This window comes from Stegodyphus dumicola, chromosome X2, assembly GCF_044657685.1.
Source record: "Stegodyphus dumicola isolate Sdum_Otavi_A_Nest chromosome X2, ASM4465768v1".
Taxonomy (NCBI): domain Eukaryota; kingdom Metazoa; phylum Arthropoda; class Arachnida; order Araneae; family Eresidae; genus Stegodyphus; species Stegodyphus dumicola.
The window spans coordinates 90,262,809-90,290,247 of record NC_140781.1 but is presented as its reverse complement, the minus strand read 5'-3'; the positions used below and the strand labels follow the sequence as shown (position 1 = coordinate 90,290,247).

At 32.3% G+C, this 27,439-nt stretch overlaps 1 long non-coding RNA gene across 2 annotated transcripts in view; it reads right to left on the bottom strand.

Annotated features, from left to right (window-relative positions):
* LOC146992819 (uncharacterized) overlaps positions 1–23,147 on the bottom strand; it is a 33,830-nt gene extending 10,683 nt beyond the window's left edge. Inside the window, exons 1-4 of one of the 2 annotated variants that reach the window (XR_015039038.1) lie at positions 23,023–23,147; positions 18,637–18,754; positions 14,189–14,306; positions 1,714–1,831 (exon numbers count right to left, since the gene is read on the bottom strand). This is a non-coding gene — a long non-coding RNA (uncharacterized LOC146992819). Of the gene's footprint in view, positions 1–1,713; positions 1,832–6,141; positions 6,221–14,188; positions 14,307–18,636; positions 18,755–23,022 lie in introns of those variants that run through there. The other variant, XR_015039039.1, reaches the window with a different exon arrangement.
* Between the last annotated feature and the right edge of the window lie 4,292 nt (positions 23,148–27,439).

Here is a 27,439-nt window from a genome sequence, read left to right as displayed (position 1 = left end):
ATATTCTCTCTGACAGCCAATCAGCCATCCTTGCCCTGGCTAATCGTGTCAAGTTACAAAACTGTGTTTAGAACTGTACTCAAGATCTCAATTCTCTGGCTCAGGCCCATAATACCATTAGTTTAGTCTGGGTCCCAGGTCATTGTGATTTTGCTGGAAATGAACTAGCTGATAAAGTAGCTAAAGATGCTTCGCAACTACCCATGTCTGGCCCAGAACCATTTTACCCAGTTTCATATCAAACGGTTAAAAAAGAAGTAAGAAGCTGGATAAAGAACAAACATGATGATATATGGTCTAAACTTCCAGACTGTGCTCATTCTAAATTGGTGCTCAGTACACTTAACTTTTCAGGTAAACTCATACACCTCAGTAGAACTAACTTACGCCAGGTAATTCAAATTGTTACTGGACATGCTTATCTAGCTAAGCATCTCCACAAATGTGGTCTTGTCGAATCTCCTCTCTGCCCAGCTTGTGGAGAAGAAGAGGAAACACCTTTTCACTTTCTGGGACGATGTCCGGTGTTCTCTGTCCCTAGAAACAAATTCCTTGGGTTTCCCTATATTACCTTTGATCAAGCCCTTTTATACAAAGGGCTCTCTGGCATAATAGGGTTTCTGATGTATACTAAACACCTACAGGTAAGGTGAATATGGAACCACAAGAAACAAGCATTGAGACGCCCTATGAGTTCTTTTTTTTTTTTTTTTTTTTTTTTTGAAAAGAAACTATGCAGGGATTTCCCTCTCATAGCTGTGTTTTGGAATATACTGATATCAAATCTTTATACACTACCTGGCCATTTGGCTTGAGAATGCACCTCTGCCCTCCTTATTTATTTAATTGACTCTCCATCGCACTCTTGTTTGGTCAAGAATTTGCGTTTGGTGGTTTTTGAGGGATTGAATCGGTTTTCCATCCAATAGGCAAGTTTTTACGATCCAGCCGACACCTTGAACTTACAGATGGGATCTTTTGCTGATACTATATATTTGGTGTCAGTTTGAGATCTTATCTATTTACTATTTACCTTTTACGGGAGTTACCATTTAAATCCCTTGATTTAAATGATCAAATGGCGGCAGAGTAATGGGCAATTTTGCCTAAACTCCTTTCCTTCTTTTCATAAGAAGGAAGTGCCCTATTGTTATGTTATGTTATGTTCAATGGTTTTAAGATAAACAGCACTTGACAGAGAGACTCTAAATTCGGGAAAAACTGAAACCAAATTGGTTTATACACAGGCAGTGCAATTACACTGGCCTGTTGGGAACAGAACACCCCGTTGGACAGGGAAAATATTAGGAAAGAGAGAGAGGAAAATGTTTAGCCTCCTCCTCGTAATGCGAAAGGAGGCCACTTGGGAGAAAATTACACTACAGCAGTAATTCTGAAACCACTACGAAGCAACAAAACTCTAATAATTCTCAGACTTCTGATAATTATAGTGTGATTAACAGTTCAACCTCACTTCGAATATTACAATACAATATAAAGAAAAAACCAATTCAGACACTTCAATATGGAATTCAAAAATTAAGAAATTAATGCATAAATGCTACCCTAAACATTAAAATATAATGTGAAGCGTTTATGTAAAATAAATAACTAGTAAAACACCAATACAAAGCAACATGTGAAAAGGGACATACAAATTATAACATTAAAGCATTTCTAGTTAAAATAAAGTTGATATAAAACAAGAATTACCAGCCACAGATGTCTTTTTGCTCTGCACTATTTCTCCATTCTTTTCATCATCGTTCTTTTTCTTTCGCGGTATCATGTTCTGCAATCCAAGAGTGCACAAAAATGATGACAAATTACACTAGAAGAGGCCAAGGGGGAAAAAGGAACCATTATATTTTAACTAATTTGATATTAAAGAATAATTATACACAAAGAGAAATATATAATATTGTTTCTTAATATATAAAACTTCAAAAGTAGCCTTCTTTGTTTTAAACTCCAGCAATGTGCTACATTCTTACTAAAATCATGAATGCAGTTGATAGAAAAGCAAATGATTTTCCTAATACGACAGAAGTACAGTATAAGCGAAAGGGGTTTTTAATGTATGGGTACAACATGAATAATGAAAAAAAAAAATTTAGACAGTTATTACGGATACACAGAATAAAAGGGATAATGATCTTCGAGAAGAGTAAATAATTTTAGTGCTGGTAGAAAGATGGCACCAAAAGACAATAAGCAGGCAATTTTAAATCACAAATAAACAAAATAAACTTTACTGTTAGCTTTGAAGCAGGTGTTATATATTAAACTACCTTAATTCACACACAGAATTAGATAACAGATCAAAATAGAGTAAGAATCAAACTCACAATATATTAACATTGAAAGAGCTATTCATATATACTTTTAAAGATTTTTTTTAAAAAAGGGCACAAAAGCACCATTCTAAAAACAGATTTCGAAGACCATCTTGGAAACAAAAGTCATATACCATAAACAAAATATTTCATTCAGAATTTTAGTTCTTTACTTAGGTACTCTCATCCACGAGAGAGGACAGCTTAGTTCAATGTACAAAAAATTATCCTGAAATATTACCAGGTCACTTTAATGAAATTATAGCAATATTTCACTCAGGGAAAGAACATATTGTTTATCTGCCCGGGTTTGAGCTCAGCTTTAACACAGCACGCCAAAACACATCAAATGCCATTGAATGATACAGCATTTTGAAATGTTGCAAAAAATGTAAATGCAATTTCGTGGAAGAGCTATTGCAATTACCTACATACTAAAATTTTGACCACAAATTCAAGAAAACTAAGATACTACTTTTTCTTTTGAAGGAATTAAAGTCATATATTAATGTAGGGATGCTCAACATATTGTACTATAAAACCTAAACGTAGGAATGACATTTTGTCAGCTATGTGAGATGTCCAATACCGAGAAATTCAGTAAATTGTACAATAGAACCTGCGTCTGAAAACAGACGAAAGGTAAAACATAATTCAAATACTTTACTTTTAGCCTTGAAGCAGGTATTCTATATTAAACTGTCTTAATTCACTTACAGAATTAGTAATATAATAGCTCAAAATATTGTAAGAACCAAACACGCATTATATAAACATTAAAAAATCTATATACATTTATTAGTATTACAAGGGTTTATTCTGAAATATCATAAGGTCACTTTCAAAAAAACGATAGAAATTTTCACTCAGGGAAGGGACATTCTGTCTGGCTGCCCGGGTTCCATCCCAGCTTCTCTTACAAAAGTTTCATAGAAGAATTTTAAAAATCCAGAAACAAAACTTATGAAGAAATTTTTGAACACACAGGGTTCTATGATTTAGCCATTCTTACAGACATAATAACTAAATCTTAAACTTCAGGGGGGAGAAGAACTAAACTAAAGTCTTTGAATTAAACAGTATTATAAATTCATTTTAAATCAAAATTAATTTTGTGAAAATATTATACAAATATAAGGAATATACATTTTTACCATAATGTAATGTACGTTTTGCTACTTTGAAAATCTGGAGAACTGAAACACTCATTTGTTAAATCTCATCGAGCTTAAAGTAGTTTCTAAATTAGATGTTTTGAGTGCATTTAAAATTAGGCCAACTACTTCATTCACTTCAAACCCATTACATAATACTAGTATTTAAGAAAAATGGTAAAACATTGCAAATATGTTAAATAACAATTCTATTCATCTAGTAATCGAAGTAACTTATTTTTATCCTAATTAAGATCAAGAATATCACAAAAAGCCAAGCCATTTGAATAGTCCTAGATAAAAAAAATCATGAACTGTTAAACTTTTAAAAAGATAAATTCCTCTTTCCGATCTACTTAAAGATGTGAAAGAGGATTTTCAACAATGAACTTGTTAAAATCAATGTTAAGATACAGGATAACAAATCAACATTCTAACGACTGCAAGGATTTAGCCATAACATCGCATGTACCAAAAAGGAAAAAAAAAACTCGCAGAAAAAATGCAGTGTTAAATTTCACATTAAAATATGATTTCCCTGTATTTAACTTTCATCTTGCTGAATTTTTTGTAAATAATACAAAGATTATACCTTTTCTTTAACATATTATATCACACATTTTTATACTTTGTGTAATGCATTTAGAACTGAAATATTAAAAGTGCACTAGATAATTGTAGCTAGCTAAAATTTTATAAACTCAAAATTAGCTCTTATTAAGTTAAAGTTGCGCTTATCTGCACTAAGGGAAGGAATGCAATTTTATTTCTTTGTCTGTATTTGGTTTTATTTTCATATAAAAAGAGTCAAAAATAGGGTTATCTAATTTTGCTATCTAGGTAACAAAATTTAAACACACATTTTCAGTAAAAATTGCGGAATAACAGATTTTGTTTCCCTGAAGACGTAACACCTCGCTATTCCAGCTATGATACAGACTGCATACTGTCAGAGAGAAATTCCTTTCTTAAACAGGGAATCCATACACTTTAATGTGTTTTGACAAAAGTACTATTTATGACTAATCCATGGTCCAGGAGTAAAATACTTTATAGTAAATCCATCTAAATTTTTATTATTTCCGGTCATCGGTATACTCTGTTTATTTATCACGACTCAACTCCCAAATTGCATTCTACATACCTCATATGATTCTTCAAGTCACGTTTCGTAGCCTATCATTTTTAACACAGCAGTTAATTGCTGAGCGCAGACCTGCAAATCGTGATTTCGCGTATAGCAGTACCTTAAAGGATTCCATTTAATTTGTCCACTGCTAGAATTTCATTCATACGTGCTTCAGCATTCATCCATCAACACCGGAAAGATTTTATCTCCTACTTTAAACAGTTTCCATCGACTGAATGAAGTCCAAAAAATCTTACAAATGTCAAAAGCAAAGGATGCCCAAGAATTTTCACATATGGAACACAGAGAAGTAAAACAATGAATCAGAAAATTACAAAAGAAGATTTGGGTGCTTATAAAACCCCTTGATAATAAAAGCGCTCATTACGAAGAAGAGCTTTTAACTGAAGAGAAGATTAAAGAATTGTTAAACAACAGAAAAGCAATGCCTGATTTTTTAGCGGAGATTGACCAAATTAAAGAAAAAAAACCGGACACTTTAAAAGAGCTACTGGGAAACATGTGCTTTTTACAGCAACACGGTTACAGTTGCATCAGTCATTCTTATAAGCAAAAGACATCAGCTTTTTCAAAAAAATAATTCTGTCATGTATTTGCCAAGACAACGGAAATTGTCTTGGCAAATACATGACAAGTCCAAAAGAAACTTTCAGAGTGCTTCACAAAACAAAGTTGAAAGTTAATCTGCAGAATCTTACTTCTATAATAATAAAACATCTCTGATTTGATTTCAAGATGAATTTTTATTTATCGAATCAATTTTAAATAGATCTTTGCAAATTGGTTCATAAAACTTCACAATATGCCAAAATAGTTCAGATTAAAGAAAACATATAATAAAGTATGCTTAAAACAACTAAGAAAAAGCACATTTTGAGCATCCCTTAAGAGAAGACAATTCGCTTAAAATAACTTTCTTTACGAGTACTCATTAAATTTTTATTTACATTTCTTTTTTGTTCAACATTTAACTCTCAATGGTTTTAAGATAAACAGCACTTGACAGAGAGACTCTAAATTCGGGAAAAACTGAAACCAAATTGGTTTATACACAGGCAGTGCAATTACACTGGCCTGTTGGACAGGGAAAATATTAGGAAAGAGAGAGAGGAAAATGTTTAGCCTCCCCCTCGTAATGCGAAAGGAGGCCACTTGGGAGAAAATTACACTACAGCAGTAATTCTGAAACCACTACGAAGCAACAAAACTCTAATAATTCTCAGACTTCTGATAATTATAGTGTGATTAACAGTTCAACGTCACTTCGAATATTACAATACAATATAAAGAAAAACCAATTCAGACACTTCAATATGGAATTCAAAACCTAAGAAATTAATGCATAAATGCTACCCTAAACATTAAAATATAATGTGAAGCGTTTATGTAAAATAAATAACTAGTAAAACGCCAATACAAAGCAACATGTGAAAAGGGACATACAAATTATAACATTAAAGCATTTCTAGTTAAAATAAAGTTGATATAAAACAAGAATTACCAGCCACAGATGTCTTTTTGCTCTCCACTATTTCTCCATTCTTTTCATCATCGTTCTTTTTCTTTCACGGTATCATGTTCTGCAATCCAAGAGTGCACAAAAATGATGACAAATTACAATAGAAGAGGCCAAGGGGGAAAAAAGGAACCATTATATTTTAACTACTTTGATATTAAAGAATAATTATACACAAAGAGAAATATATAATATTGTTTCTTAATATATAAAACTTCAAAAGTAGCCTTCTTTGTTTTAAACTCCAGCAATGTGCTACATTCTTACTAAAATCATGAATGCAGTTGATAGAAAAGCAAATGATTTTCCTAATACGACAGAAGTACAGTAAGCGAAAGGGGTTTCTAATGTATGGGTACAACATGAATAATGAAAGAAAAAAAAAATTTAGACAGTTATTACGGATACACAGAATAAGAGGAATGATGATCTTCGAGAAGAGTGAATAATTTCAGTGCTGGTAGAAAGATGGCACCAAAAGACAATAAACAGGCAATTTTAAATCACAAATAAACAAAATAAACTTTACTGTTAGCCTTGAAGCAGGTGTTATATATTAAACTACCTTAATTCACACACAGAATTAGTCAGATAACAGATCAAAATAGAGTAAGAATCAAACTCACAATATATTAACATTGAAAGAGCTATACATATAGACTTTTAAAGATTTTTTTAAAAAAAAAGGGCACAAAAGCACCATTCTAAAAACAGATTTCGAAGACCATCTTGGAAACAAAAGTCATATACCATAAACGAAATATTTCATTCAGAATTTTAACGTGAATACCGTTTCTAAATTTAAGTTCTTTACTTAGGTACTCTCATCCACGAGAGAGGACAGCTTAGTCCGATGTACAAAAAATTATCCTGAAATATTACCAGGTCACTTTAATGAAATTATAGCAATATTTGACTCAGGGAAAGAACATATTGTTTAGCTGCCCGGGTTTGAGCTCAGCTTTAACACAGCACGCCAAAACACATCAAATGCCATTGAATGATAGAGCATTTTGAAATGTTGCAAAAAATTTAAATGCAATTTCGTGGAAGAGCTATTGCAATTACCTACATACTAAAATTTTGACCACAAATTCAAGAAAACTAAGATACTACTTTTTCTTTCGAAGGAATCAAAGTCATATATTAATGTAAGGATGCTCAACTTATTGTACTATAAAACCTAAACATAGGAATGACATTTTGTCAGCTATGTGAGATGTCCAATACCGAGAAATTTCCTTAAATTGCAGAATAGAACCTGCGTCTGAAAACAGACGAAAGGTAAAACATAATTCAAATACTTTACTTTTAGCCTTGATGCAGGTATTCTATATTAAACTGTCTTAATTCACATACAGAATTAGTAATATAATGGCTCAAAATATTGTAAGAACCAAACACGCATTATATAAACATTAAAAAATTGATATACGTTTATTAGTATTACGAGGATTTATTCTGAAATATCATAATGTCACTTTCAAAGAAACGATAGAAATTTTCACTCAGGGAAGGGACATTCTGTCTGGCTGCCCGGGTTCCATCCCAGCTTCTCTTACAAAAGTTTCATAGAAGAATTTTAAAAATCCAGAAACAAAACTTATGAAGAAATTTTTGAACATACAGGGTTCTATGATTTAGCCATTCTTACAGACATAATAACTAAATCTTAAACTTCAGGGGGGAGAAGAACTAAACTAAAGTCTTTGAATTAAACAGTATTATAAATTCATTTTAAATCAAAATTAATTTTGTGAAAATATTATACAAATATAAGGAATATACATTTTTACCATAATGTAATGTACGTTTTGCTACTCTGAAAATCTGGAGAACTGAAACACTCATTTGTTAAATCTCATCGAGCTTAAAGTAGTTTCTAAATTAGATGTTTTGAGTGCATTTAAAATTAGGCCAAATACTTCATTCACTTCAGACCCATTACATAATACTAGTATTTAAGAAAAATGGTAAAAGATTGCAAATATGTTAAACAACAATTCTATTGATCTAGTAATCGAAGTAACTTATTTTTATCCTAATTAAGATCAAGAATATCACAAAAAGCCAAGCCATTTGAATAGTAATAGATAAAAAAAATCATGAACTGTTAAACTTTTAAAAAGATAAATTCCTCTTTCCAATCTACTTAAAGATGTGAAAGAGGATTTTCAACAATGAACTTGTTAAAATCAATGTTAAGCTACAGGATAACAAATCAACATTCTAACGACTGCAAGGATTTAGCCATAACATCGCATGTACCAAAGGGGAAAAAAAAAACTCGCAGAAAAAATGCAGTGTTAAATTTCACATTAAAATATGATTTCCCTGTATTTAACTTTCATCTTGCTGAATTTTTTGTAAATAATACAAAGATTATGCCTTTTCTATAACATATTATATCACACACTTTTATACTTTGTGTAATGCATTTTCTTTAACATATTTATATCACACATTTTTATACTTTGTGTAATGTGAATGCAATTTTAATTCTTTGTCTGTATTTGGTTTCATTTTCATATAAAAAGAGTTAAAAATAGGGTTATCTAATTTTGCTATCTAGGTAACATAATTTAAACACACATTTTCAGTAAAAATTGCAGAATAACAGCTTCTATTTACCTGAAGATGTAACACCTCGCTATTCCAGCTAGGATACATACTGCATACTGTCAGAGAGAAATTCCTTTCTTAAACAGGGAATCCATATACTTTAATGTGTTTTGACAAAAGTACTGTTTATGACTAATCCATGGTCCAGGAATAAAATACTTCATAGTAAATCCATCTAAATTTTTATTATTTCCAGTCATCTGTATAGACTGTTTATTTATCACGACTAAACTCCCAAACTGCATTCTACATACCTCATATGATTCTTCAAGTTACGTTTCGTAGCCTATCGTTTTTACCGCAGCAGTTAATTGCTGAGGGCAGACCTGTAAAGCGTGATTTCGCGTATAGCAGTACCTTAAAGGATTCCATTTAATTTTTCCACTCCTAGAATTTCATTCATACGTGGTTCAACATTCATCCATCAACACCGGAAAGAATTTATCTCCTACTTTAAACAGTTTCCATCGACTGAAAATGAAGTCCAAAAAATCTTACAGATGTCAAAAGCAAAGGATGCCCAAGAATTTTCACATATGGATGATAGAAAAGTCAAACAATGAATCAGAAAATTACAAAAGAAGAATTAGGTGCTTATAAAACCCCTTGATAATAAAAGCGCTCATTACGAAGAAGAGCTTTTAACTGAAGAGAAGATGAAGGAATTGTTAAACAACAGAAAAACAATGTCTGATCTTCTAGCGGAGCAGAGCAACAAACCTGCAACAAAGCAGAGCAGCTTCATACAATTTAGCTGCTCAATTAGGTAAGCAAGGCACTTTTGTTGCCTTATTTCAAGAACCTTGGGTGTACAAGGGTAAAATCCTTGGTAGGCCCATGAACACGCACTTCTTTTCGACAGAGGGACCTGATAAAAGGCCTAGAACTAGCATTTACATTTCTAAAAATATAAAGGCTATGAAATTATCCCAATTTACATCAGAGGACTTAACTGCTATTGTAATTAAGGACATAAACAGTTCACTGAGAGGAAACATTTGTTTTTGCTCGGTTTACATGGCTCATGACCTTAACATTCCGCAAGAATTTATAGATCTTGTGAGCTTCTGTGAAATAAACAATATTCCTATGGTTATTGGTGGTGATGTTAACGCTCACCACCTGTCATGGGGCAGTTCTGATACTAATCCTAGAGGAGAAAAACTCATGGAATTTATAATGAATACCAACCTAACTTGGGTAAATAGGGGAAATCGCCCCACCTTTGTTAACAGAAGAAGAGAAGAAGTCATTGACCTCACATTAACTTCTTCTGATATTTATAACCTTATTGAGAATTGGCATGTAAGTGACAATCCCTCACTTTCTGATTATCGCCTTATACAATTTTGTATTAGAGATGAAATTCCAGCTGAATATTTCAGAAACATTAAAAACACAAATTGGGACCTTTATAAGGATTTCCTGGTTTCTAATGTCATTAACCTTCAGGTTTTAGACAATAATTGTACAGTCGAGGAGCTTGATATTCAAGCAAACAACTTGACAAATATCATTATTGAATCTTATCATGCATCATGCCCTCTCAAACGAAGGAAATACTCTCCTAGCAAGAGAGTTTGGTGGACCAAGGAGCTTGAAAGCCTCCGCTTAGAGGTTCGGAGAGCTCACAGGAAAGCTGTCAGAAATAAATCTGAAGTTAACTGGTCTAACTTCAAAATTCTACAAAGGAAATTTAAAAGGGAAATCAGGAAAACTAAATACAACTCATGGAGATCGTTCTGCACAGATATTCTGTCCTACCATGAGACTGCCAGAGTATATAAGATTCTTAAAAGATCTCAGGAGTCTCAACTCTCATCGGTTATGCGACCTGATGGCAGTTATACTATAAACCCTTTGGATACACTTTCGACCATGTTGAATTTTCATCTGGGGGACAGAAGTGTCACCTCTGACCCCCAGGAAAATCCATTGGAACTACTTCATAATCCATTAGATCTGGATTTTGATAAGACAATTGTGAATTTTGAAAAGGCTAAAGCGGCCCTTGATGTATTTCTTCCCTTTAAATCTCCAGGCAACGATGGCATTTACCCAATTCTGCTTCAGAAAGGCTGGGATATTTTTGGTCACATTCTCGTGGACATATTCAGGTCCAGTTTGATTTTAGGATATGTTCCTAAGGTTTGGAGAACTTCACGAGGTGTGTTTCTTCCTAAACCAGGAAAAGATACATATGAGAAACCAAACTCTTTTAGAATGATCACGCTAACATCCTTCCAGCTTAAGCTGTTGGAGCGATTGATTTTCTGGCACCTCCAGTCAGATAATAATCTGAAACATACCTTTGGCTTAGACCAACACGGTTTTAGGCCTGGCTTCTCCACTGAGTCGGCCTTACACCAACTCATGTGGAGAATAGAAAAAACAATTATAGACACTTTGCCATTGGGATTCTACTGGATATTGTAGGAGCCTTTGATAACATCGGTTTCGAGAAAATACATAAGGCCCTTACTGGAAGTCATATTCACCCTATGATAACTAGATGGGTCATCTTCATGATTAAAAACAGGAATATCTGTGTTAGTCTCGCTGACTATGAAGTAAAGAGAGATATTACTAAAGGGTGTCCGCAGGGTGGTATTCTTTCTCCGTTCCTGTGGAACCTGGTTTTCGACTCACTCTTAGTATTTCTACGGGAGGAACCTGGCATGTCACAGGCTTATGCAGATGACCTTATTGTGTTATTACAGGGTTTCGATATCGGAACCCTACATAATCAAGCTCAGCAGATCTTAAATAAAGTTTCACACTGGGGTGATACAAATGGCCTTTCTTTCTCTGCTGAAAAATCTGAGGTCATAGTTTTCACGTGGAGAAGGAAATGGAAACTGGCAGATTTATATCTGGGTCACCAGATTATTAGGCATAAGGAATGCGTTAAATACCTAAGATGTTACCTGGATAGTAAACTTACATGGATCACCCATATAAAAGAAAAGGCACAAACGGCCACAAATGTTCTAGTACTTTGTAGGCGAACAATGGGGCCTTAACCCAAAATCTACTCTATGGATTTATACTGCCATTGTCCGGCCAATGCTTTCTTACGGATGCGTGGTCTGGATTAATGTTATTAACAAAAGCACGTATTTAAACATTTTACAAAAGGTGCAAAGACTTGCTTGCCTAAGCATTAGTGGGGCTTTAAATAGTACCCCTACTGCTGCATTAGAATTTTTACTGCAAATTCCACCCTTGAAATTATTCTTGAGCAGAGAAGCAATTAAAGCCATGTATAGATTGAATAAAAATGGCACATGGTGCCAAAGGACAGGTTTTGGTCATAAAAGCCACCTGAAAAGCCACATTGACATATGTCTGGACTTGGGCAATGAGATCCCTATAATCTATATGCCCAAAGATGCAATTACTAAAACAATAGTTCCAGATAAACTATTCTCAACTCATATACCAAAAAGGAATGAGATAGAATCTCTAACTGACCTAATTCCAACAGGCTCAATTGAATGTTACACAGATGGATCAAAATCCAACTTCACTGGAGCTGGAGCTATTATAAGGACCAAGGGATCTGAAGAAGATTTCATTAGATTTCATCTATACCTTGGTAAATTTACAACTGTTTTCCAAGCCGAGGTTCTGGCGATCAATATGGTCGCCAGGGAGCTCTTAGCTAAAAATACAGTTGATAAGTATATATATATTCTCTCTGACAGCCAATCAGCCATCCTTGCCCTGGCTAATCGTGTCAAGTTACAAAACTGTGTTTAGAACTGTACTCAAGATCTCAATTCTCTGGCTCAGGCCCATAATACCATTAGTTTAGTCTGGGTCCCAGGTCATTGTGATTTTGCTGGAAATGAACTAGCTGATAAAGTAGCTAAAGATGCTTCGCAACTACCCATGTCTGGCCCAGAACCATTTTACCCAGTTTCATATCAAACGGTTAAAAAAGAAGTAAGAAGCTGGATAAAGAACAAACATGATGATATATGGTCTAAACTTCCAGACTGTGCTCATTCTAAATTGGTGCTCAGTACACTTAACTTTTCAGGTAAACTCATACACCTCAGTAGAACTAACTTACGCCAGGTAATTCAAATTGTTACTGGACATGCTTATCTAGCTAAGCATCTCCACAAATGTGGTCTTGTCGAATCTCCTCTCTGCCCAGCTTGTGGAGAAGAAGAGGAAACACCTTTTCACTTTCTGGGACGATGTCCGGTGTTCTCTGTCCCTAGAAACAAATTCCTTGGGTTTCCCTATATTACCTTTGATCAAGCCCTTTTATACAAAGGGCTCTCTGGCATAATAGGGTTTCTGATGTATACTAAACACCTACAGGTAAGGTGAATATGGAACCACAAGAAACAAGCATTGAGACGCCCTATGAGTTCTTTTTTTTTTTTTTTTTTTTTTTTTTTTTTTGAAAAGAAACTATGCAGGGATTTCCCTCTCATAGCTGTGTTTTGGAATATACTGATATCAAATCTTTATACACTACCTGGCCATTTGGCTTGAGAATGCACCTCTGCCCTCCTTATTTATTTAATTGACTCTCCATCGCACTCTTGTTTGGTCAAGAATTTGCGTTTGGTGGTTTTTGAGGGATTGAATCGGTTTTCCATCCAATAGGCAAGTTTTTACGATCCAGCCGACACCTTGAACTTAGAGATGGGATCTTTTGCTGATACTATATATTTGGTGTCAGTTTGAGATCTTATCTATTTACTATTTACCTTTTACGGTAGTTACCATTTAAATCCCTTGATTTAAATGATCAAATGGCGGCAGAGTAATGGGCAATTTTGCCTAAACTCCTTTCCTTCTTTTCATAAGAAGGAAGTGCCCTATTGTTATGTTATGTTATGTTCAATGGTTTTAAGATAAACAGCACTTGACAGAGAGACTCTAAATTCGGGAAAAACTGAAACCAAATTGGTTTATACACAGGCAGTGCAATTACACTGGCCTGTTGGGAACAGAACACCCCGTTGGACAGGGAAAATATTAGGAAAGAGAGAGAGGAAAATGTTTAGCCTCCTCCTCGTAATGCGAAAGGAGGCCACTTGGGAGAAAATTACACTACAGCAGTAATTCTGAAACCACTACGAAGCAACAAAACTCTAATAATTCTCAGACTTCTGATAATTATAGTGTGATTAACAGTTCAACCTCACTTCGAATATTACAATACAATATAAAGAAAAAACCAATTCAGACACTTCAATATGGAATTCAAAAATTAAGAAATTAATGCATAAATGCTACCCTAAACATTAAAATATAATGTGAAGCGTTTATGTAAAATAAATAACTAGTAAAACGCCAATACAAAGCAACATGTGAAAAGGGACATACAAATTATAACATTAAAGCATTTCTAGTTAAAATAAAGTTGATATAAAACAAGAATTACCAGCCACAGATGTCTTTTTGCTCTGCACTATTTCTCCATTCTTTTCATCATCGTTCTTTTTCTTTCGCGGTATCATGTTCTGCAATCCAAGAGTGCACAAAAATGATGACAAATTACACTAGAAGAGGCCAAGGGGGAAAAAGGAACCATTATATTTTAACTAATTTGATATTAAAGAATAATTATACACAAAGAGAAATATATAATATTGTTTCTTAATATATAAAACTTCAAAAGTAGCCTTCTTTGTTTTAAACTCCAGCAATGTGCTACATTCTTACTAAAATCATGAATGCAGTTGATAGAAAAGCAAATGATTTTCCTAATACGACAGAAGTACAGTATAAGCGAAAGGGGTTTTTAATGTATGGGTACAACATGAATAATGAAAAAAAAAAAATTTAGACAGTTATTACGGATACACAGAATAAAAGGGATAATGATCTTCGAGAAGAGTAAATAATTTCAGTGCTGGTAGAAAGATGGCACCAAAAGACAATAAGCAGGCAATTTTAAATCACAAATAAACAAAATAAACTTTACTGTTAGCTTTGAAGCAGGTGTTATATATTAAACTACCTTAATTCACACACAGAATTAGATAACAGATCAAAATAGAGTAAGAATCAAACTCACAATATATTAACATTGAAAGAGCTATTCATATATACTTTTAAAGATTTTTTTTAAAAAAGGGCACAAAAGCACCATTCTAAAAACAGATTTCGAAGACCATCTTGGAAACAAAAGTCATATACCATAAACAAAATATTTCATTCAGAATTTTAGTTCTTTACTTAGGTACTCTCATCCACGAGAGAGGACAGCTTAGTTCAATGTACAAAAAATTATCCTGAAATATTACCAGGTCACTTTAATGAAATTATAGCAATATTTCACTCAGGGAAAGAACATATTGTTTATCTGCCCGGGTTTGAGCTCAGCTTTAACACAGCACGCCAAAACACATCAAATGCCATTGAATGATACAGCATTTTGAAATGTTGCAAAAAATGTAAATGCAATTTCGTGGAAGAGCTATTGCAATTACCTACATACTAAAATTTTGACCACAAATTCAAGAAAACTAAGATACTACTTTTTCTTTTGAAGGAATTAAAGTCATATATTAATGTAGGGATGCTCAACATATTGTACTATAAAACCTAAACGTAGGAATGACATTTTGTCAGCTATGTGAGATGTCCAATACCGAGAAATTCAGTAAATTGTACAATAGAACCTGCGTCTGAAAACAGACGAAAGGTAAAACATAATTCAAATACTTTACTTTTAGCCTTGAAGCAGGTATTCTATATTAAACTGTCTTAATTCACTTACAGAATTAGTAATATAATAGCTCAAAATATTGTAAGAACCAAACACGCATTATATAAACATTAAAAAATCTATATACATTTATTAGTATTACAAGGGTTTATTCTGAAATATCATAAGGTCACTTTCAAAAAAACGATAGAAATTTTCACTCAGGGAAGGGACATTCTGTCTGGCTGCCCGGGTTCCATCCCAGCTTCTCTTACAAAAGTTTCATAGAAGAATTTTAAAAATCCAGAAACAAAACTTATGAAGAAATTTTTGAACACACAGGGTTCTATGATTTAGCCATTCTTACAGACATAATAACTAAATCTTAAACTTCAGGGGGGAGAAGAACTAAACTAAAGTCTTTGAATTAAACAGTATTATAAATTCATTTTAAATCAAAATTAATTTTGTGAAAATATTATACAAATATAAGGAATATACATTTTTACCATAATGTAATGTACGTTTTGCTACTTTGAAAATCTGGAGAACTGAAACACTCATTTGTTAAATCTCATCGAGCTTAAAGTAGTTTCTAAATTAGATGTTTTGAGTGCATTTAAAATTAGGCCAACTACTTCATTCACTTCAAACCCATTACATAATACTAGTATTTAAGAAAAATGGTAAAACATTGCAAATATGTTAAATAACAATTCTATTCATCTAGTAATCGAAGTAACTTATTTTTATCCTAATTAAGATCAAGAATATCACAAAAAGCCAAGCCATTTGAATAGTCCTAGATAAAAAAAATCATGAACTGTTAAACTTTTAAAAAGATAAATTCCTCTTTCCGATCTACTTAAAGATGTGAAAGAGGATTTTCAACAATGAACTTGTTAAAATCAATGTTAAGATACAGGATAACAAATCAACATTCTAACGACTGCAAGGATTTAGCCATAACATCGCATGTACCAAAAAGGAAAAAAAAAACTCGCAGAAAAAATGCAGTGTTAAATTTCACATTAAAATATGATTTCCCTGTATTTAACTTTCATCTTGCTGAATTTTTTGTAAATAATACAAAGATTATACCTTTTCTTTAACATATTATATCACACATTTTTATACTTTGTGTAATGCATTTAGAACTGAAATATTAAAAGTGCACTAGATAATTGTAGCTAGCTAAAATTTTATAAACTCAAAATTAGCTCTTATTAAGTTAAAGTTGCGCTTATCTGCACTAAGGGAAGGAATGCAATTTTATTTCTTTGTCTGTATTTGGTTTTATTTTCATATAAAAAGAGTCAAAAATAGGGTTATCTAATTTTGCTATCTAGGTAACAAAATTTAAACACACATTTTCAGTAAAAATTGCGGAATAACAGATTTTGTTTCCCTGAAGACGTAACACCTTGCTATTCCAGCTATGATACAGACTGCATACTGTCAGAGAGAAATTCCTTTCTTAAACAGGGAATCCATACACTTTAATGTGTTTTGACAAAAGTACTGTTTATGACTAATCCATGGTCCAGGAGTAAAATACTTTATAGTAAATCCATCTAAATTTTTATTATTTCCGGTCATCGGTATACTCTGTTTATTTATCACGACTCAACTCCCAAATTGCATTCTACATACCTCATATGATTCTTCAAGTCACGTTTCGTAGCCTATCATTTTTAACACAGCAGTTAATTGCTGAGCGCAGACCTGCAAATCGTGATTTCGCGTATAGCAGTACCTTAAAGGATTCCATTTAATTTGTCCACTGCTAGAATTTCATTCATACGTGCTTCAGCATTCATCCATCAACACCGGAAAGATTTTATCTCCTACTTTAAACAGTTTCCATCGACTGAATGAAGTCCAAAAAATCTTACAAATGTCAAAAGCAAAGGATACCCAAGAATTTTCACATATGGAACACAGAGAAGTAAAAAAATGAATCAGAAAATTACAAAAGAAGATTTGGGTGCTTATAAAACCCCTTGATAATAAAAGCGCTCATTACGAAGAAGAGCTTTTAACTGAAGAGAAGATTAAAGAATTGTTAAACAACAGAAAAGCAATGCCTGATTTTTTAGCGGAGATTGACCAAATTAAAGAAAAAAACCGGACACTTTAAAAGAGCTACTGGGAAACATGTGCTTTTTACAGCAACACGGTTACAGTTGCATCAGTCATTCTTATAAGCAAAAGACATCAGCTTTTTCAAAAAAATAATTCTGTCATGTATTTGCCAAGACAACGGAAATTGTCTTGGCAAATACATGACAAGTCCAAAAGAAACTTTCAGAGTGCTTCACAAAACAAAGTTGAAAGTTAATCTGCAGAATCTTACTTCTATAATAATAAAACATCTCTGATTTGATTTCAAGATGAATTTTTATTTATCGAATCAATTTTAAATAGATCTTTGCAAATTGGTTCATAAAACTTCACAATATGCCAAAATAGTTCAGATTAAAGAAAACATATAATAAAGTATGCTTAAAACAACTAAAAAAAAGCACATTTTGAGCATCCCTTAACAGAAGACAATTCGGTTCCACTAACTTTCTTTACGAGTACTCATTAAATTTTTATTTACATTTCTTTTTTGTCCAACATTTAACTTTCAATGGTTTTAAGATAAACAGCACCTGACAGAGAGACTCTAAATTTGGAAAAATCTGAAACCAAATTGGTTTATACACAGGCAGTGCAATTACACTGGCCTGTTGGGAACAGAAGACCCCGTTGGACAGGGAAAATATTAGGAAAGACAGAGAGGAAAATGTTTAGCCTCGTCCTCGTAATGCGAAAGGAGGCCACTTGGGAGAAAATTACACTACAGCAGTAATTCTGAAACAACTACGAAGCAACAAAACTCTAATAATTCTCAGACTTCTGATAATTATAGTGTGATTAACAGTTCAACCTCACTTCGAATATTACAATACAATATAAAGAAAAAACCAATTCAGACACTTCAATATGGAATTCAAAACCTAAGAAATTAATGCATAAATGCTACCCTAAACATTAAAATATAATGTGAAGCGTTTATGTAAAATAAATAACTAGTAAAACGCCAATACAAGGCAACATGTGAAAAGGGACATACAAATTATAACATTAAAGCATTTCTAGTTAAAATAAAGTTGATATAAAACAAGAATTACCAGCCACAGATGTCTTTTTGCTCTGCACTATTTCTTCATTCTTTTCATCATCGTTCTTTTTCTTTCACGGTATCATGTTCTGCAATCCAAGAGTGCACAAAAATGATGACAAATTACACTAGAAGAGGCCAAGGGGGAAAAAAGGAACCATTATATTTTAACTACTTTGATATTAAACAATAATTATACAGAAAGAGAAATATATAATATTGTTTCTTAATATATAAAACTTCAAAAGTAGCCTTCTTTGTTTTAAACTCCAGCAATGTGCTTCATTCTTACTAAAATCATGAATGCAGTTGATAGAAAAGCAAATGATTTTCCTAATACGACAGAAGTACAGTAAGCGAAAGGGGTTTCTAATGTATGGGTACAACATGAATAATGAAAGAAAAAAAAAAATTAGACAGTTATTACGGATACACAGAATAAGAGGGATAATGATCTTCGAGAAGAGTAAATAATTTCAGTGCTGGTAGAAAGATGGCACCAAAAGACAATAAGCAGGCAATTTTAAATCACAAATAAACAAAATAAACTTTACTGTTAGCTTTGAAGCAGGTGTTATATATTAAACTACCTTAACTCACACACAGAATTAGTCAGATAACAGATCAAAATAGAGTAAGAATCAAACTCACAATATATTAACATTGAAAGAGCTATACATATAGACTTTTAAAGATTTTTTTAAAAAAAAAGGGCACAAAAGCACCATTCTAAAAACAGATTTCGAAGACCATCTTGGAAACAAAAGTCATATACCATAAACGAAATATTTCATTCAGAATTTTAACGTGAATACCGTTTCTAAATTTAAGTTCTTTACTTAGGTACTCTCATCCACGAGAGAGGACAGCTTAGTCCGATGTACAAAAAATTATCCTGAAATATTACCAGGTCACTTTAATGAAATTATAGCAATATTTGACTCAGGGAAAGAACATATTGTTTAGCTGCCCGGGTTTGAGCTCAGCTTTAACACAGCACGCCAAAACACATCAAATGCCATTGAATGATAGAGCATTTTGAAATGTTGCAAAAAATTTAAATGCAATTTCGTGGAAGAGCTATTGCAATTACCTACATACTAAAATTTTGACCACAAATTCAAGAAAACTAAGATGTACTAATGTAGGGATGCTCAACTTATTGTACTATAAAACCTAAACATAGGAATGACATTTTGTCAGCTATGTGAGATGTCCAATACCGAGAAATTCCGTTAAATTGCAGAATAGAACCTGCGTCTGAAAACAGACGAAAGGTAAAACATAATTCAAATACTTTACTTTTAGCCTTGATGCAGGTATTCCATATTAAACTGTCTTAATTCACATACAGAATTAGTAATATAATAGCTCAAAATATTGTAAGAACCAAACACGCATTATATAAACATTAAAAAATTGATATACATTTATTAGTATTACGAGGATTTATTCTGAAATATCATAATGTCACTTTCAAAGAAACGATAGAAATTTTCACTCAGGGAAGGGACATTCTGTCTGGCTGCCCGGGTTCCATCCCAGCTTCTCTTACAAAAGTTTCATAGAAGAATTTTAAAAATCCAGAAACAAAACTTATGAAGAAATTTTTGAACATACAGGGTTCTATGATTTAGCCATTCTTACAGACATAATAACTAAATCTTAAACTTTAGGGGGGAGAAGAACTAAACTAAAGTCTTTGAATTAAACAGTATTATAAATTCATTTTAAATCAAAATTAATTTTGTGAAAATATTATACAAATATAAGGAATATACATTTTTACCATAATGTAATGTACGTTTTGCTACTCTGAAAATCTGGAGAACTGAAACACTCATTTGTTATATCTCATCGAGCTTAAAGTAGTTTCTAAATTAGATGTTTTGAGTGCATTTAAAATTAGGCCAAATACTTCATTCACTTCAGACCCATTACATAATACTAGTATTTAAGAAAAATGGTAAAAGATTGCAAATATGTTAAATAACAATTCTATTGATCTAGTAATCGAAGTAACTTATTTTTATCCTAATTAAGATCAAGAATATCACAAAAAGCCAAGCCATTTGAATAGTCCTAGATAAAAAAAATCATGAACTGTTAAACTTTTAAAAAGATAAATTCCTCTTTCCAATCTACTTAAAGATGTGAAAGAGGATTTTCAACAATGAACTTGTTAAAATTAATGTTAAGATACAGGATAACAAATCAACATTCTAACGACTGCAAGGATTTAGCCATAACATCGCATGTACCAAAGGGGAAAAAAAAAACTCGCAGAAAAAATGCAGTGTTAAATTTCACATTAAAATATGATTTCCCTGTATTTAACTTTCATCTTGCTGAATTTTTTGTAAATAATACAAAGATTATACCTTTTCTATAACATATTATATCACACACTTTTATACTTTGTGAAATGCATTTTCTTTAACATATTTATATCACACATTTTTATACTTTGTGTAATGTGAATGCAATTTTAATTCTTTGTCTGCATTTGGTTTCATTTTCATATAAAAAGAGTTAAAAATAGGGTTATCTAATTTTGCTATCTAGGTAACATAATTTAAACACACATTTTCAGTAAAAATTGCAGAATAACAGCTTCTATTTACCTGAAGACGTAACACCTCGCTATTCCAGCTACGATACATACTGCATACCGTCAGAGAGAAATTCCTTTCTTAAACAGGGAATCCATATACTTTAATGTGTTTTGACAAAAGTACTGTTTATGACTAATCCATGGTCCAGGAATAAAATACTTCATAGTAAATCCATCTAAATTTTTATTATTTCCAGTCATCTGTATAGACTGTTTATTTATCACGACTAAACTCCCAAACTGCATTCTACATACCTCATATGATTCTTCAAGTCACGTTTCGTAGCCTATCGTTTTTACCACAGCAGTTAATTGCTGAGGGCAGACCTGTAAAGCGTGATTTCGCGTATAGCAGTACCTTAAAGGATTCCATTTAATTTTTCCACTCCTAGAATTTCATTCATACGTGGTTCAACATTCATCCATCAACACCGGAAAGAATTTATCTCCTACTTTAAACAGTTTCCATCGACTGAAAATGAAGTCCAAAAAATCTTACAAATGTCAAAAGCAAAGGATGCCCAAGAATTTTCACATATGGATGATAGAAAAGTCAAACAATGAATCAGAAAATTACAAAAGAAGAATTAGGTGCTTATAACACCCCTTGATAATAAAAGCGCTCATTACGAAGAAGAGCTTTTAACTGAAGAGAAGATGAAGGAATTGTTAAACAACAGAAAAACAATGTCTGATCTTCTAGCGGAGATTGACCAAATTAAAGAAAAAACCCGGACACTTTAAAAGAGCTACTGGGAAACATGTGCTCTTTACAGCAACACGGTTACAGTTGCACCAGTCATTCTTATAAGCAAAAGACATCAGCTTTTTCAAAAAAATAATTCTGTCATGTATTTGCCAAGACAACGGAAATTGTCTTGGCAAATACATGACAAGTCCAAAAGAAACTTTCAGAGTGCTTCACAAAACAAAGTGTAAAGTTAATCTGCAGAATCTTACTTCTATAATAATAAAACATCTCTGATTTGATTTCAAGATGAATTTTTATTTATCGAATCAATTTTAAATAGATCTTTGCAAATTGGTTCATAAAACTTCACAATATGTCAAAATAGTTCAGATTAAGGAAAACATATAATAAAGTATGCTTAAAACAACTAAGAAAAAGCACATTTTGAGCATCCCTTAAAAGAAGACAATTCGCTTCCAATAACTTTCTTTACGAGTACTCATTAAATTTTTATTTACATTTCTTTTTTGTTCAACATTTAACTCTCAATGGTTTTAAGATAAACAGCACTTGACAGAGAGACTCTAAATTCGGGAAAAATTGAAACCAAATTGGTTTATACACAGGCAGTGCAATTACACTGGCCTGTTGGGAACAGAAGACCCCGTTGGACAGGGAAAATATTAGGAAAGAGAGAGAGGAAAATGTTTAGCCTCTTCCTCGTAATGCGAAAGAGGGCCACTTGGGAGAAAATTACACTACAGCAGTAATTCTGAAACCACTACGAAGCAACAAAACTCTAATAATTCTCAGACTTCTGATAATTATAGTGTGATTAACAGTTCAACCTCACTTCGAATATTACAATACAATATAAAGAAAAACCAATTCAGACACTTCAATATGGAATTCAAAACCTAAGAAATTAATGCATAAATGCTACCCTAAACATTAAAATATAATGTGAAGCGTTTATGTAAAATAAATAACTAGTAAAACGCCAATACAAAGCAACATGTGAAAAGGGACATACAAATTATAACATTAAAGCATTTCTAGTTAAAATAAAGTTGATATAAAACAAGAATTACCAGCCACAGATGTCTTTTTGCTCTCCACTATTTCTCCATTCTTTTCATCATCGTTCTTTTTCTTTCACGGTATCATGTTCTGCAATCCAAGAGTGCACAAAAATGATGACAAATTACAATAGAAGAGGCCAAGGGGGAAAAAAGGAACCATTATATTTTAACTACTTTGATATTAAAGAATAATTATACACAAAGAGAAATATATAATATTGTTTCTTAATATATAAAACTTCAAAAGTAGCCTTCTTTGTTTTAAACTCCAGCAATGTGCTACATTCTTACTAAAATCATGAATGCAGTTGATAGAAAAGCAAATGATTTTCCTAATACGACAGAAGTACAGTAAGCGAAAGGGGTTTCTAATGTATGGGTACAACATGAATAATGAAAGAAAAAAAAATTTAGACAGTTATTACGGATACACAGAATAAGAGGAATGATGATCTTCGAGAAGAGTGAATAATTTCAGTGCTGGTAGAAAGATGGCACCAAAAGACAATAAACAGGCAATTTTAAATCACAAATAAACAAAATAAACTTTACTGTTAGCCTTGAAGCAGGTGTTATATATTAAACTACCTTAATTCACACACAGAATTAGTCAGATAACAGATCAAAATAGAGTAAGAATCAAACTCACAATATATTAACATTGAAAGAGCTATACATATAGACTTTTAAAGATTTTTTTAAAAAAAAAGGGCACAAAAGCACCATTCTAAAAACAGATTTCGAAGACCATCTTGGAAACAAAAGTCATATACCATAAACGAAATATTTCATTCAGAATTTTAACGTGAATACCGTTTCTAAATTTAAGTTCTTTACTTAGGTACTCTCATCCACGAGAGAGGACAGCTTAGTCCGATGTACAAAAAATTATCCTGAAATATTACCAGGTCACTTTAATGAAATTATAGCAATATTTGACTCAGGGAAAGAACATATTGTTTAGCTGCCCGGGTTTGAGCTCAGCTTTAACACAGCACGCCAAAACACATCAAATGCCATTGAATGATAGAGCATTTTGAAATGTTGCAAAAAATTTAAATGCAATTTCGTGGAAGAGCTATTGCAATTACCTACATACTAAAATTTTGACCACAAATTCAAGAAAACTAAGATACTACTTTTTCTTTCGAAGGAATCAAAGTCATATATTAATGTAAGGATGCTCAACTTATTGTACTATAAAACCTAAACATAGGAATGACATTTTGTCAGCTATGTGAGATGTCCAATACCGAGAAATTTCCTTAAATTGCAGAATAGAACCTGCGTCTGAAAACAGACGAAAGGTAAAACATAATTCAAATACTTTACTTTTAGCCTTGATGCAGGTATTCTATATTAAACTGTCTTAATTCACATACAGAATTAGTAATATAATGGCTCAAAATATTGTAAGAACCAAACACGCATTATATAAACATTAAAAAATTGATATACGTTTATTAGTATTACGAGGATTTATTCTGAAATATCATAATGTCACTTTCAAAGAAACGATAGAAATTTTCACTCAGGGAAGGGACATTCTGTCTGGCTGCCCGGGTTCCATCCCAGCTTCTCTTACAAAAGTTTCATAGAAGAATTTTAAAAATCCAGAAACAAAACTTATGAAGAAATTTTTGAACATACAGGGTTCTATGATTTAGCCATTCTTACAGACATAATAACTAAATCTTAAACTTTAGGGGGGAGAAGAACTAAACTAAAGTCTTTGAATTAAACAGTATTATAAATTCATTTTAAATCAAAATTAATTTTGTGAAAATATTATACAAATATAAGGAATATACATTTTTACCATAATGTAATGTACGTTTTGCTACTCTGAAAATCTGGAGAACTGAAACACTCATTTGTTATATCTCATCGAGCTTAAAGTAGTTTCTAAATTAGATGTTTTGAGTGCATTTAAAATTAGGCCAAATACTTCATTCACTTCAGACCCATTACATAATACTAGTATTTAAGAAAAATGGTAAAAGATTGCAAATATGTTAAATAACAATTCTATTGATCTAGTAATCGAAGTAACTTATTTTTATCCTAATTAAGATCAAGAATATCACAAAAAGCCAAGCCATTTGAATAGTCCTAGATAAAAAAAATCATGAACTGTTAAACTTTTAAAAAGATAAATTCCTCTTTCCAATCTACTTAAAGATGTGAAAGAGGATTTTCAACAATGAACTTGTTAAAATTAATGTTAAGATACAGGATAACAAATCAACATTCTAACGACTGCAAGGATTTAGCCATAACATCGCATGTACCAAAGGGGAAAAAAAAAACTCGCAGAAAAAATGCAGTGTTAAATTTCACATTAAAATATGATTTCCCTGTATTTAACTTTCATCTTGCTGAATTTTTTGTAAATAATACAAAGATTATACCTTTTCTATAACATATTATATCACACACTTTTATACTTTGTGAAATGCATTTTCTTTAACATATTTATATCACACATTTTTATACTTTGTGTAATGTGAATGCAATTTTAATTCTTTGTCTGCATTTGGTTTCATTTTCATATAAAAAGAGTTAAAAATAGGGTTATCTAATTTTGCTATCTAGGTAACATAATTTAAACACACATTTTCAGTAAAAATTGCAGAATAACAGCTTCTATTTACCTGAAGACGTAACACCTCGCTATTCCAGCTACGATACATACTGCATACCGTCAGAGAGAAATTCCTTTCTTAAACAGGGAATCCATATACTTTAATGTGTTTTGACAAAAGTACAGTTTATGACTAATCCATGGTCCAGGAATAAAATACTTCATAGTAAATCCATCTAAATTTTTATTATTTCCAGTCATCTGTATAGACTGTTTATTTATCACGACTAAACTCCCAAACTGCATTCTACATACCTCATATGATTCTTCAAGTCACGTTTCGTAGCCTATCGTTTTTACCACAGCAGTTAATTGCTGAGGGCAGACCTGTAAAGCGTGATTTCGCGTATAGCAGTACCTTAAAGGATTCCATTTAATTTTTCCACTCCTAGAATTTCATTCATACGTGGTTCAACATTCATCCATCAACACCGGAAAGAATTTATCTCCTACTTTAAACAGTTTCCATCGACTGAAAATGAAGTCCAAAAAATCTTACAAATGTCAAAAGCAAAGGATGCCCAAGAATTTTCACATATGGATGATAGAAAAGTCAAACAATGAATCAGAAAATTACAAAAGAAGAATTAGGTGCTTATAACACCCCTTGATAATAAAAGCGCTCATTACGAAGAAGAGCTTTTAACTGAAGAGAAGATGAAGGAATTGTTAAACAACAGAAAAACAATGTCTGATCTTCTAGCGGAGATTGACCAAATTAAAGAAAAAACCCGGACACTTTAAAAGAGCTACTGGGAAACATGTGCTCTTTACAGCAACACGGTTACAGTTGCACCAGTCATTCTTATAAGCAAAAGACATCAGCTTTTTCAAAAAAATAATTCTGTCATGTATTTGCCAAGACAACGGAAATTGTCTTGGCAAATACATGACAAGTCCAAAAGAAACTTTCAGAGTGCTTCACAAAACAAAGTTGAAAGTTAATCTGCAGAATCTTACTTCTATAATAATAAAACATCTCTGATTTGATTTCAAGATGAATTTTTATTTATCGAATCAATTTTAAATAGATCTTTGCAAATTGGTTCATAAAACTTCACAATATGTCAAAATAGTTCAGATTAAGGAAAACATATAATAAAGTATGCTTAAAACAACTAAGAAAAAGCACATTTTGAGCATCCCTTAAAAGAAGACAATTCGCTTCCAATAACTTTCTTTACGAGTACTCATTAAATTTTTATTTACATTTCTTTTTTGTTCAACATTTAACTCTCAATGGTTTTAAGATAAACAGCACTTGACAGAGAGACTCTAAATTCGGGAAAAATTGAAACCAAATTGGTTTATACACAGGCAGTGCAATTACACTGGCCTGTTGGGAACAGAAGACCCCGTTGGACAGGGAAAATATTAGGAAAGAGAGAGAGGAAAATGTTTAGCCTCTTCCTCGTAATGCGAAAGAGGGCCACTTGGGAGAAAATTACACTACAGCAGTAATTCTGAAACCACTACGAAGCAACAAAACTCTAATAATTCTCAGACTTCTGATAATTATAGTGTGATTAACAGTTCAACCTCACTTCGAATATTACAATACAATATAAAGAAAAACCAATTCAGACACTTCAATATGGAATTCAAAACCTAAGAAATTAATGCATAAATGCTACCCTAAACATTAAAATATAATGTGAAGCGTTTATGTAAAATAAATAACTAGTAAAACGCCAATACAAAGCAACATGTGAAAAGGGACATACAAATTATAACATTAAAGCATTTCTAGTTAAAATAAAGTTGATATAAAACAAGAATTAC